Consider the following 12,823-nt stretch of genomic DNA (forward strand, 5'->3'; position numbering starts at 1 on the left):
ATTTGGTGCTCTATTTTAGGGCATGCTCGTGTCAACTTTTGGCACTAGGATGTATTTAAGGAAAGCACTGTACGCATCAGCCGTTAGTGTTCTATTTCCTTTGCATTTGCTATAAATTCTTACTGTGAATAACACGTAATTATGTGAAGCGGAATGAAGGCACGATTTCGTGAATTTTGCATAACATGAGTAACACGTAATTCCCACAATTAAGCAAATTATGCGGCGCAATTTAAATTTCACCCATGCCTAAATAGGTTTTTGCTTTTTATATCACTTTACAATCTCCTCGTGATCCCCAAGGACACTTGCTAAACCAGGGGAACAGATCGTTCTCAGAATCAGGCTCTTGTCTCTGGAATGCTCATCCGAAAGGCACCTAATTATATGAGCTTTAGGGCAAAATGCAAAACCCACCTATTTCAGCTACATCTCTAATTAAATTATATGTGTGCTTTATGCATCCATATTAAACGACACGAGAGCTCCATCTCTTGTCTCATCTAGTAATGCAACCAACAAACACTGCTTCTCTGAAATATGGTAATTTTCAATGAACTCTAAAAGCTTTTTGTAACCTTACCACTTGTATTGATGAAATGTTATGTATTGCTGCTCCCTCTTGCAAAGCACCTAGAATCGATTAAGTGGTGCACCGTGTGCTAAGCACTCAGAGTCAGCTAAAACCTAATTGGCTGGCTTTTTGTAGGACTAAATAAGTCACTTGGTGCAGGTATTTAAGTAAAACTTGAATATCTGCTTACACTCATGATGAAAAGTTTTCAACAATTCTCTGCACACCATGAATTTTATAGCTAATGGTTCAAGAACCATCCTTCTATGACATGTTGCCTACTGGTAAGCTTGTACTGTCTGCTTGCCATGACTAGGGCGACTTTAATTCTGCAACTTGAATGAAGCACCAAATTATGCAGCAGGGTTAACTAAATTATGCCGCAAGACAAGGAAAATCATGCTGCATACTGCCACACTTTTTATGATAATATTACTTATTTATTTTGAAATTTTTATACATGGCAATACTGTCTCAGCAAAGATTTTACCTCATTAGTACCAGTTAAACAAATACAGAAATTAGGAACCAAAAGATGACCAGTCAAACTTTGGAAACACGTCACCTCATTTGTTTTTACAAGTTTTTGATCCCTTTGGGCGAGAACATTTTTGTTTGTCAAAATCTGCAGATTATGCAGCAGATGATGGATTATGTTGCAAATGTAGCAAATCTGTCATTATGCGAAAGAAGCTGCAGCACCAGGCTGACTTTATTCCAGTGGCCCTGGTCATGACCCCTCCAGCCCCGTGCACCTACCTTACCTTTGAAACTGGTATTTATGCAGGTAAAACTGTGGTTCTGAATGCAACCTTTACTGAACTCGAAATAAAAAATTAGGTGCAACCGCGGTTTGTGATCGATTTCAGTTAGGTTCAGCACAGGACTCAGAAATCGGCTGTAGGTGACATACTGTATCTTAGTCCAAAACCCTTGACTATTCAACCACTTTGCGCTCGGAAAGTGAAAACAGGGCAACGGTCCAAGCAGCCGCTTACATCACAATATTAAAAGGTTCCAGAATAGGACAATAGCAACACATGAAAGGCATGAGCCATCAACAATCTGCGTCTTTTAAATGCGGCTCCAAGCAGATAAGTTCATTTTCCTTCATTAACATTATTCATTTGTATCTCTATTTTGAAGTGCCTTTGTGTGTGGCTTAACCCCACCCCCACTTCCTACTGCCTCTATACCGAACTCCAATTTTACGGAGATCTCCCTGCACCCCCTTCCCTAGTCCCATCCTTGCGTGACTGACCAGATTAACCTGGCTTTTCTTTCAGCTTATGTACTATTTCTAATGTTTGAATATATTTAAAGATTTTTAGATTTAAAGATGTTTAGATGTTTAATCAAACCTTAATATTTTATTTTTTGTGTACACGATTATTCGTCTATAACAAAATTAATTATAAGAGAGGAATTATTCTCTTGACATTCCTTCATCTATAAACCTTGTCACTATTATTAAGGGAAATCCTCCCTAATTATCTTTCATTAAAGGGCTTCACCACTTTTTACAAGTGAAAATTTCCTATATACCATTTCTGCCCCTACTCCTAACATAGACAACACAGCCCTAAAAAAATCCTTCATAAGGAATTGAGGTCCTGCATGTTTGAGACCTTAAGTCAGATCATGTCCTCTTAAAGGTCACTCCCTTATGAGGACGAAATCTCAGAAATTCCAAACCCCTACTATGATAAAGGGGTAAAAGACTCAAGAAAAGTAAAAACATTGATAAGAGCAATATAAGAGGTACAAGCACCTCATCAATTCAGGGAGGTCTTAACACCTCAACTTCTAACGGAGGTCCTCGCACCTCGAACCTGAAGTCTTGTATGATGGAGGGTCTCTCTCACATCATGACTTCAAAACGCCCCCCTCAAGAAGAAGAAACAGTCAGGGGTAAGAGGCTGAAGAAGAGCAAACATGACGATGTGGGCATGGGAGGTCTTGGCACCTCATTGAATAAAGGGGGTCCTAGCACCTCGAGGAGTGAGGGAGGTCTTCGCACCTCTAATCGTATGGGTGTCCTTACCGGCACAAAGAGTTTATGTGCCCTAAGCGACGCACACATAAGGAATGCTCATTATGACTACGATTACGTTGGATCAGATAACTCTGAGTTTATAGATGAATATGTCCTCGACCTTAATGAGGAGGACCAGGATTTTGGCGATGCCTTTGAGGAGGCACCATCCTCCTCGAAGGACGTGATTCATAACCCTCTGGGTGAAGAGATGCTCCCGCCTCAAAATTTGAAACACCACCGGTGCTCTGAATTGTGTCCTCAGGAACACGTTGCGAAATTTGTTAAGAAATGGATTAGATATCCCTTGGAGAGGGAGACACGCAACATTTTGAGGGCGGAATGTTCTAGGCCCTCTGTGGGTGATAAGACCTGTTACACCCCTAATCTTGACCGTGACTTAATTAAATTCCTGTTTAAGTTGGGGCGTGATCCCAGAAAGGGTATGGAGAAGTCGTTTAAGAGTTGCCAGGATCGTCTACTCGACGTCCTCGGACCTCTCACAAGGATCCTCGACTCAGCCGAAGAGAGCCATATAGAGGGAACTCACCTTGATACAGAAATGATAAGAGGCTGGAGCCAAAGGGCCATTATCTTTTTGGGGAATGCCAATGCAAGTATCAATGCCGAGAGGCGTAGAGTAGTCCTTACTCGCATCAACTCCAAACTCAGCGATCTCGCTTATAAGGAACCCTCAAGGAATCAAAAAGGTCTTCTCTTTGGCGAAGATCTAATAAAGTCACTAGGGAAATATGTTTTGACGTTTACCGGCCTCTAAAGAGCGCAACAAAACATGCGCAAGGTGTTCAATACCGGTAACAACCTTTTAAGAAGGGCCGGAAGACGAGGCCAACCTTCCTGCCGTTACTCCCAGAGGCCCAATTATAGAGGACGCGGAAGTGGCAGAGGCTACCAGCAATACCAACAATATCCAAACCCGCAGTTTTACCTTCAAAAGGGGTAGAGGACAGCGTGGCAGGGGATTCAGATTGCGTGGATCAAACATTCAGAGTAATCCCTCAGGTGAGTGTTCCCCCTCTACCTTTCTATTCTTCCCCCTTAAAGGTGGGCGGCAGACTAAAATATTTCCTAAAAAATTGGGAATCCATTACTCAAGACAGTTGGGTACTGAACACTGTAAAAGGGTTTACAATAGACTTCGATCACAAACCTGTCCAGGATTCTCTCCCAAAGGGTATTCCCCTGTCCCCGGAGCAACAGGGAATAATAGAAGAGGCAATCTCTTTGATGATTGAAAAGGTGGCAATTTTAGAGGTGCTTATGGAACTCATGGGATTCGTGAGCAACCTTTTTCTGGTCCAAAAGAAAGACAAGGGTTGGAGGCTGGTTATAAACCTTCGGCAGCTCAACAGATTCATTATTTACAGACACTTCAAAATGGAAGGAATTCACCTACTCAGGGACCTGCTCCTAGAAGGAGACTGGCTGGTCAAACTAGACCTCAAGGACGGGTATTTTACCATTTCCATGGTGAAGGTTCATCAACGCTTCCTCAAATTTTTCTGGAAGGGTCGCTTGTACCAGTTTCAAGCACTTCCATTTGGTCTCTCTTCCGCACCCTGGTGCTTTACCAAGGTCATGAGAGCCATTGTCTCTTACCTAAGGTCAAGGGGCGTTCGTCTAATCATCTATCTGGACGATATTCTCATTATGGCACAAGACAAATCTCATTTAATCCGAGACCTGGATTTCACGATGAAACTCATAGGGGGCCTGGGTTTCATCATAAACAAGGAAAAATCATGCCTTGTCCCCTCAAAATCCATAGGATTTCTAGCCTTCACGGTCGACACAACCTGTTGTCTCCTCCTTCTTCCTTCGAAGAAAATCTCAAAAATAAAGAAGCAAATAAAACATGCTCTAAGCCGGCAGAGCCTCTCCCTCAGGGACTTGGCCAGGCTCCTAGGTCTACTTTCGTCTTCAATACAGGCCATATTTCCAGGGCCTCTCAACTATCAAGCTCTTCAGAGGAACAAAGCGAGAGCTTTGAGAACCATACTCTGGTACGGGGATCATATTTCTCTGGACTCAGACTCACGTTCAGAGTTGGTTTGGTGGCTGAACAACCTGGAAGCATGGAATGGGAAAGCCTTTTTTGGCTCCTCCCCGGAATTCGCCCTGGAACCGGATGCCAGCCTACACAGCTGGGGTGCCTGTCTTCTTGATCAGAACACTGGAGGACTTTGGTCTCCGGAGGAATCTCTCCACCACATAAACTACCTCGAGCTGACCGCCGGGCTATATGCGCTCATGAGCTTCAGGCATTCCCTTCAAGGTAGATCTGTCCTTTTAAAGATGGACAACATGTCGGCGGTGGCTTACATCAACCGCCTTGGAGGCACCAGATCTGCGGACCTCCGGATCTGGCAAGGAAGTTCTGGATGTTTTGCTTGAAGCACAAGATTGTTCTCAAAGCGGAATATCTTCCGGGGGCAGCAAATTCCTCCGCGGACTTGAACTCGAGGTTCCTTGTGGATTTCAGCGATTGGAAGCTGAATCCTCCTGTGTTCAGAACCCTGAACCAAATCTGGGGTCCTCTGAAGGTGGATCTCTTTACGAGCAGACTCACCTCTCAACTCTGGAATTATTTCAGCTGGATGCCCGACCCGGGTGCTCTGGCGTTCAACTCCTTCTTTCAGCCCTGGAAGGATATTCAAGGATCCGCCTTCCCTCCTTTCGCCATGATTCAGTGAGTGCTTCAGAAGGTGAGACGAGATCAGTGTCTCCTCCTTTTGATATCCCCCTTCTGCCCCTCTGAAGCGTGGTTCTCCACAGTTCTGGAATTGACTTGCAGTGTTCCCTTCTTGATTCCTTCACTAGAAGATCTTCTCACAGATTCTGACAACCGGATACATCCTCTAATTCTCAACCGGAATTTATCCCTTCTTGCTTGGAGGGTGTCAGGAGATCTAACGAAATCTCAGGACTATCGGAAACGGCTTCTATCCTCCTCTGGGAGTCTTGGGCACCTGGCACCCATTACATATACAACAGAATCTGGAAGCTTTGGGTACGTTGGTGCCTGGAAAGGGACCTGGATCCCTTGGAGGCCCCTATTGTTGACGTAACCAATTTCCTTGTTGATCAATTCTGTAGGGGACTTAGTTACAGGTCCGTCAACTGCTTTAGGTCTGCGATTTCTGCAGGTCATGCTCTTGTTAATGGGAATTCTCTCCTCAACAGGAAGAATCTTTCTATTCAGCTGGCTACTCTCTTATGCCTAGTTTCTTGCAGAAGGTCTTCGGATATCCAAGCTCTGGATATTACCTATTGTTCTTACAATACATTTGGTGTTAAATTCGATATTCATAGGAGGACTAAGACCATGTCTGACTTCATATTTTATCCACGCTATGACCTTTATCCAAAACTCTGCGCTGTTGAGTGGATGAAGGAATATGATCTTAGGATGTCTGGACTCCGTCCTGTTGGTATTAATCAGTTGCTTATCTCTTTCGTAAAACCACATAAGGGAATAAGGGCCCGATGTAGGTAGGGCTTTACTGATCGGTATTGGCCGAAAATACCGATTTTTGGCCCTTACCGATCGGTAAACAGCCATCGAGATGTAGGGAACCAAAAACAGAACGAATCGGATAGAAAACCGATTCGGAATGAGTACCGAATGGGAAAGAATCCGATACGTACATACCGAAAATCGGATATGTAACGAATCGGAAAAACACCGATTCGGATGCAAAGACCGAATCGGTCCAATTACCGAATCGTTAGTGACACCGAATCGGAAAATCACCGATTCGGTCCAATTACCGATTCGTTAGAGACACCGAATCGGAAAATCACCGAATCGGTCCAATTACCGATTCGTTAGTGACACCGATTCGGAAAATCACCGAATCGGTCCAATTACCGATTCGTAAGTGACACCGAATCGGAAATCACCGATTCGGTACAATTACCGATTCGGTACAAATACCGAATCGGACATGATCCGAATCGGAAAACATGCCGATTCGTATGATTCTCCGATCGGGAAATTCCCCGATTCCGACAGTTGGGGAGATGTAGGGAGGCACAGAAACACCGAAATCGGCTCAAAATCGGTAGAATTCACTCGGTATTTACCATGGATTGCAATCAGGTGGTAACCAACTCCAACCCATATAAACAGTCCCAAAATGCATTGCAACTTGCAGGATGGCAGCTTTCTATGTCATTGCGAGGCGGCTACGGCTACAGCAGGAAGGACAGAGGGAATGGCTAAGAAATGAACAGGTCTACAGACAGAGGGTAACCCTGTTCATGCTCACTGAGGCTGAGATCCTACAGAGATACAGGCTGGACTCTGACACCATACTCGAGCTCATCAGGGACCTTAAGCCATTCTTGGACCACCACACCCCAAGGGCACACGCCATCCCAGCGCACGTCCAGGTGCTATGCAGCCTACACCTGCTTGCGTCTGGCAGCTATCAAAGTGGAGTAGCAGCAGCAGGAGGGGTGAGCCAGAGCAGCCTGTCAAGGTTCTTCCACATATTCCTTGACGCCATGATAGACAGGATGGACCAATACATCTCTTTCCCTGCAACCCACACGGAACTGCTACAAACTAAAGCTGACTTCTACCAGATGGCACAATTTCCCCAAATCATCGGTTGCATAGATGGCACACACATTCCGATTTGCCCACCAGCGGACACCGAATACATATACCGCAATCGGAAATCTACACACACCATCAACGTGCAGGTGATCTGCAATGCCAAGTGCACCATCACAGACCTGGTAGCAAAATTTCCAGGGAGTACCCATGACTCCTATATATTCCAACAGAGCGGCATATATGCACGGCTGATGGCTGGCGAATTCGGAGAAGGATACCTCCTAGGTGAGACACATCATCAGACCCCCATAACACATAGTAGGTAGGTGGAATACATGTATGCATGTGTCTAATGTGACCCCTTTCTCTTCCAGGCGACAGTGCATATGCCCTCCGCTCATTCATACTCACCCCCTACCTCAACCCCTCCACACCCAGCCAAAGGAGGTATAACCGGGCCCACATACGCACAAGGAATGTTGTCGAACGGACCTTTGGCATCTTGAAAAGTAGATTCAGATGCCTGCACAAGAGTGGAGGTGCAAGGCAGTATACCCCCATCACCTGCTGCAAGATCATAGCTGTATGTGCAATGTTACACAACCTTGCGGTCAAGAAGGGCACTGAGGTGGAGTTGTCTGACTACGAGGACTATGACGACGACGAAGCTGTGCCACTGACAGAGCCAGCTGGGGTGTGTACGCCAAGTGATGGCAGATACAGACGTGAGGAGATCACTGAGAACTATTTCTGACTGAGTACAGATGCAAAGACTGCTAAATGTTGCTTGCAAAAAATCAAATTTTAATAGTGATGCACCACAGTTACAGCACTGATGTGCATCAAAAAATGGAGTTTGTAAAATCAAATAAAGTCCAGGGTACTGGTTTGCTCATCCCCCCTTGTCAGGCTATTTTTTGGCCCGCTTGCCAGACCCACTGGGGTGTCCCTCGGCCCCCTCCGAATGCCCAGCAGCATCAGCGGATCGCCTGGTGCTCCTCCGTGGTTCAGATGCAGCGCTGGCCGGGCTGCTGCGGCTGCTGCTGTCTCCAGCATCACCCAGGTCCAGGGCAGGATTGGAGGCGGCGTTTGATATTAACATGGCCTCCATGGCCGTGGTGATCCTGGCCATCCCCCTGGTGAGCTCAGCCGTATGCTGACTTAGCACAGACTCTTGGTTGGAGCTGCGATGGCACAGTTGTGCGGTCGCCGCTGCAAGGCGGGCCATGGCCCGGTTCAGCACCCGGGCATCCCTCCTGCATGCAACCTCATGCTCCTCCTGTCTGGCAGATGAGTGGGTGATGGCAGTGGTCAGCCTGCCTAACCCTGCTGCCACCTCCTTGTTGCTGTCCACAACAGCCTGGAAACCCTTCACCAACTCCCCCATCTGCATGTTGTGCTGCAGGAGCTGGCGTTGGCAGGCCATGGTGGATCTGGCCTGTTGGCGCTGGATTTTAACCATCTGGCCCTCCAGGCCCAGGAACACACTGCCCTCCCGTGCTGGTGCAGCAGTGGTGGTGGTGGTGGCACGGCGTCGGGCACTGCTGCCTCCGGCCTGCTGAGTGGGCTGGGGTGCCACTGGTGGGGGTGTGGTGCTGGCCGGTCCCGGAGCCCCTGCTCCCAGGACAGGTTGGACGGGTGGCAAGGCCACGGTTGTGGCAGGAGCTGGTGTCGGCGGAATGGTCTGCCTTGTAGGGGAGTTTTGTGGAGAGAATTGCAAGGGGTGTGTGCTGGACAGTACTGGTGAGTGCACTGCTTGGAAGTCAATGACCAGGACTCCCTCCATTCCTAGCCCTGGGGTGTCTCCTTCCTCATCCTCCTCCTCCTCCTCCTCCTCCTGGCCAGCCTGGCTGGTGCTCGGCCCTGCGACTGCAGTGTTGGACGTTGCTGCTCCCTCTGCTGTCACAGTTGTGCCGCCTGATGGTGCCCCTAGGTACAAAGAAGCATTTGTAAACTGAGTGCCGATGTATTACAGTCAGTACAATTATGGCATTCCACATGTCCTTGCATCTCCTTACACCGTGTCACACTGTTTCCTGTCTTGTGATTCTGCACTGACATATTTGGCTAACTTCTGCTGACTACATGTACCATGATGCTTGTCTCTTGTATGTTGGTGACAGTACAGTGCTGGTGTTTGCCTATGCATTGTGTCTAATGGGGAGGTGTCTGGTAGGGTGTGTCATGATGCGCATGCTTCTTACCTGTAGCTGTGGCTCTGGCAGAGCTGTCCAGGGTCCCGATTCCTACGATGCTCTCCCTCTCGATGGTGCTGGAGACAATCTCCTCCAGCTCGGTGAGGGGTGGCGCCGGGTTGTTGCCTCCTCCAGTGAGTCCAGCCTGCCTTTGAATGTCAGCCAGCTTCCTCTTCGTGAGGCTGCGGAGGTCGTAAAACCTTTTCTTCAGTTCCTCAATGGACCTGGGGGTGACACCAGCAGCGTTGACCTTCTGGGCGATGTCGGCCCACATTCTCCTCTTGGTGCTGTCTGGCACGTTGAGGGACAGCTTGCCAAACAGCTGGCGGTGCACCCTCACCACCTCCTCAACCAGCACCTGAAGTTCGGTGGTGGTGAACTTGGGCTTCCTCTTTTGGGAGGACTTCTGGCTTCCTGCCTGATCTGCCATTTTCTCCTGTTCAGTTTGCAACCTCCTTCTCCAACTGCTGCTAACTGTGTGTGTTGGGCTCAGGCAGGCTTTCCAGATATTTCCAGAAACTTCTTAATTAGCTGCACCTGCCAGGGTTGCCACTCCCTGTTTGGGTGGGGGAGGGGGAGCCACCTCATTGGCTGAATCGCCTATTGCCGATTCGGCTTTTACCGATTCGGTAATATCCGAATCGGTAAAATCCGATTCGGTATTATCCGATTCGGTAAAAGCCGAATCGGTTCTTTCAATGCATTCCTATGGGCTTTTTCGCCATGGGTCTATGATTGCCGATTCGGATTTTACCGATTCGGCTTTTACCGAATCGGTATTCGCCGAATAGGGAATATCCGATTCGGTGGTAGCCGATTCGGTGATTTCCGATTCGTTGTTGGCCGATTCGGTACTTTCCGATTCGGACCGAGCAGAATCGGAACGTACCGAATCTCATTACCGATGCCGACCGAATCGGTATTCATTCGGTTTTTTTCCCCTACATCTCGTTTTCCGATTTCAGAATACCGATTCAGCCCGCCTCGGTATTTTGAAATCGGAAAATCGCGTTTACCTACATCGGGCCCTTAGTTCCTCTTCTATTGCTAGAAGGATTAAGTCTGCTATGAGCTTAGCTGGGGTTGACTTGAGTAAATTTCAAGCTCACTCCCTTAGGGCTAGCAAGTCACTGTGGTCCGGAGGTAAGTTGGATGACATCTTGAAAGCTGCTGACTGGTCCAATGCCAGTACCTTCGCTCGTCATTATTGTAAACCTATCCAACACATGTCTGATGCTGTTTTAGGGAGCTACCAACATACATAATGTAGCCACAGGTCTTGTAATGAAATTGCGATTCTCATATTAACATGACTAGAGAATCTGGATTTCACTAAAGACTCGGAGGCTCACATTATCCCTCCCTCCCACCTCTGGTGGCATTCCAATTGGTATTATTATCTTATACAATTTATTGTAATGCTTTACAGTCTTTGTGGTATCTTTGCAATCCTTAGTGTACTTTTGGATTCGTTTTTTATGACATGTTTGGATTTGTAGTTTTTTGGTTTATGGACTAATTTCTTTATCTCTTTCAGATAATCCTTAAATTGGGCAATGGTTTTGACTTCTCTTTCACCAGAACATCCTGCGTGAATATCTTCTTTTCCTGCCTTCTCCACCTAATTTGCGAAGTTTGGTTCTTTGGACGTCTCAAGCCTTCAAGCTTTTCATTAACTTTATCTTCTTCTATGTCCTCATTTAAAAGAGGCTGTCTGCTGTTGGCTCATGGCATTTAGCTGTTGCCTTTGTTCTAATTGGAACCTTTGTATTGTGATGCAGCTGCTGGGATCTGCATTAAAGGTGTATGCATAATGTCAGCCTCCAAGTCTTTAATGAAATCCAGATTCTCTAGTCATGTTAATATGAGAATCGCAATTGGCATACATGAATGTAGTGGTAGTGAAAACAGGGCAAATTGGCATACATAAATGTAGTGGTATAAAACCCCTTTATTGCACTGGAACGTGTGAAATTTAGAAAATATATACCTGTCACATGTGGGTTTCATAATCATAATGAAAGTCCCCAAACTACTCTACAGATCTTTACCACTGTCAATGCCACTAGGACTATGGAGTAAAATGGAACCCAATTAAGAGGCAATGTTATCAAAGTTATATGGCAAGAAAGGCAAATTGTATAGCAGTATGAGACACACTCTACATTCTCTTGCTGTATCTGTCTTCATGGCTTATTACAAAACCAGAAACTATCAAAGGCAATATTGCAATCTTGGATCATATTACAAGGTTACCTGTTATGTATTCTCCCTCTCGCTGTATATGTGTGCGTGTGTGTGTGTATCTATGTATATATATATATTATCAGCCCGTCCCAACGTTGTCTGGGTATGAATTGCTGCCGGCCATTAGTATATTGTTTTGTAGGATTTCGTTTTGATAGCATTTCTTATCTGTGACAGGCCTGTGAAACGCTACGATTCAAAGTGCACTGCTGATGCACTTAAGAGTGCGCGTTCAGTAGAGTGTGAACTCGAATTTCCCTACTTTATTTTTCCTTGCAATATTATATAGCGCAAACTTGACAACATGGCATGAGCACAATTTACATTACAGAAGAACACATTCTTTTGTGGTGGGCACGGGGAGACAAAGCGATTTGCTTGAAATCACAGGATGTTGGGCTGATGCCGAGATGTGAACGTAGCTCCCCAGCTCTAAAGTTTGCAATTCTAGAACTTTTGGCGGTAGGTGTGTCTAAAAGTGTATGTCGGTGCTGGCCATCAATGAGAGAGACCTGTGCATTTTTCAAATGGGTGGTGACAAAATATGAGTATGTTGCTGGAGATGTGGCCCGCCGTCCCACCAATGTACTTACCGGGGGAGGATAAACACCCATTATTCCGCAACTTTCTTTCCGCATACCATCACTCCGCATACTTTCATTACGAAAACTCCATGACTCCGCAATGCCATTATAACGCATGAATGAATTCGTTGTAAATGCATGAATGGTAAAGCCATGATTTTTTTATTTTTGGATAAAGTAAGTATGGGTATAGGGGTATATGTTTTGGGGTACTGGGGTATATGTTTTGGGGTGTTTGGGTATTTTAAGGGTTCAGATATAGTTTTGGATTATGGGGTACAGGGGTAGTTTTAGGGTTTAGGGATAGGTATGGGTTTTGGGGTACAGGGGTATTTTTAGGGTTCAGGGGTAGGTTTGGGTTTTGGGGTACAGGGGTATTTTTAGGGTTCAGGGGTACGTTTGGGTTTTGGGGTACAGGGGTATTTTAAGGGTTCATGGTTAGGTTTGGGTTTATGGAGTGCAGGGGCAATTATAGGGTTCAGGGGTAGGTTTGGGTTTTGGGGTACAGGGGTATTTTTAGGGTTCAGGGGTACGTTTGGGTTTTGGGGTACAGGGGTATTTTAAGGGTTCATGGTTAGGTTTGGGTTTATGGAGTGCAGGGGC

Source organism: Lissotriton vulgaris, chromosome 1_1 (genome assembly GCF_964263255.1).
Source record: "Lissotriton vulgaris chromosome 1_1, aLisVul1.2, whole genome shotgun sequence".
Taxonomy (NCBI): Eukaryota; Metazoa; Chordata; class Amphibia; order Caudata; family Salamandridae; genus Lissotriton; species Lissotriton vulgaris.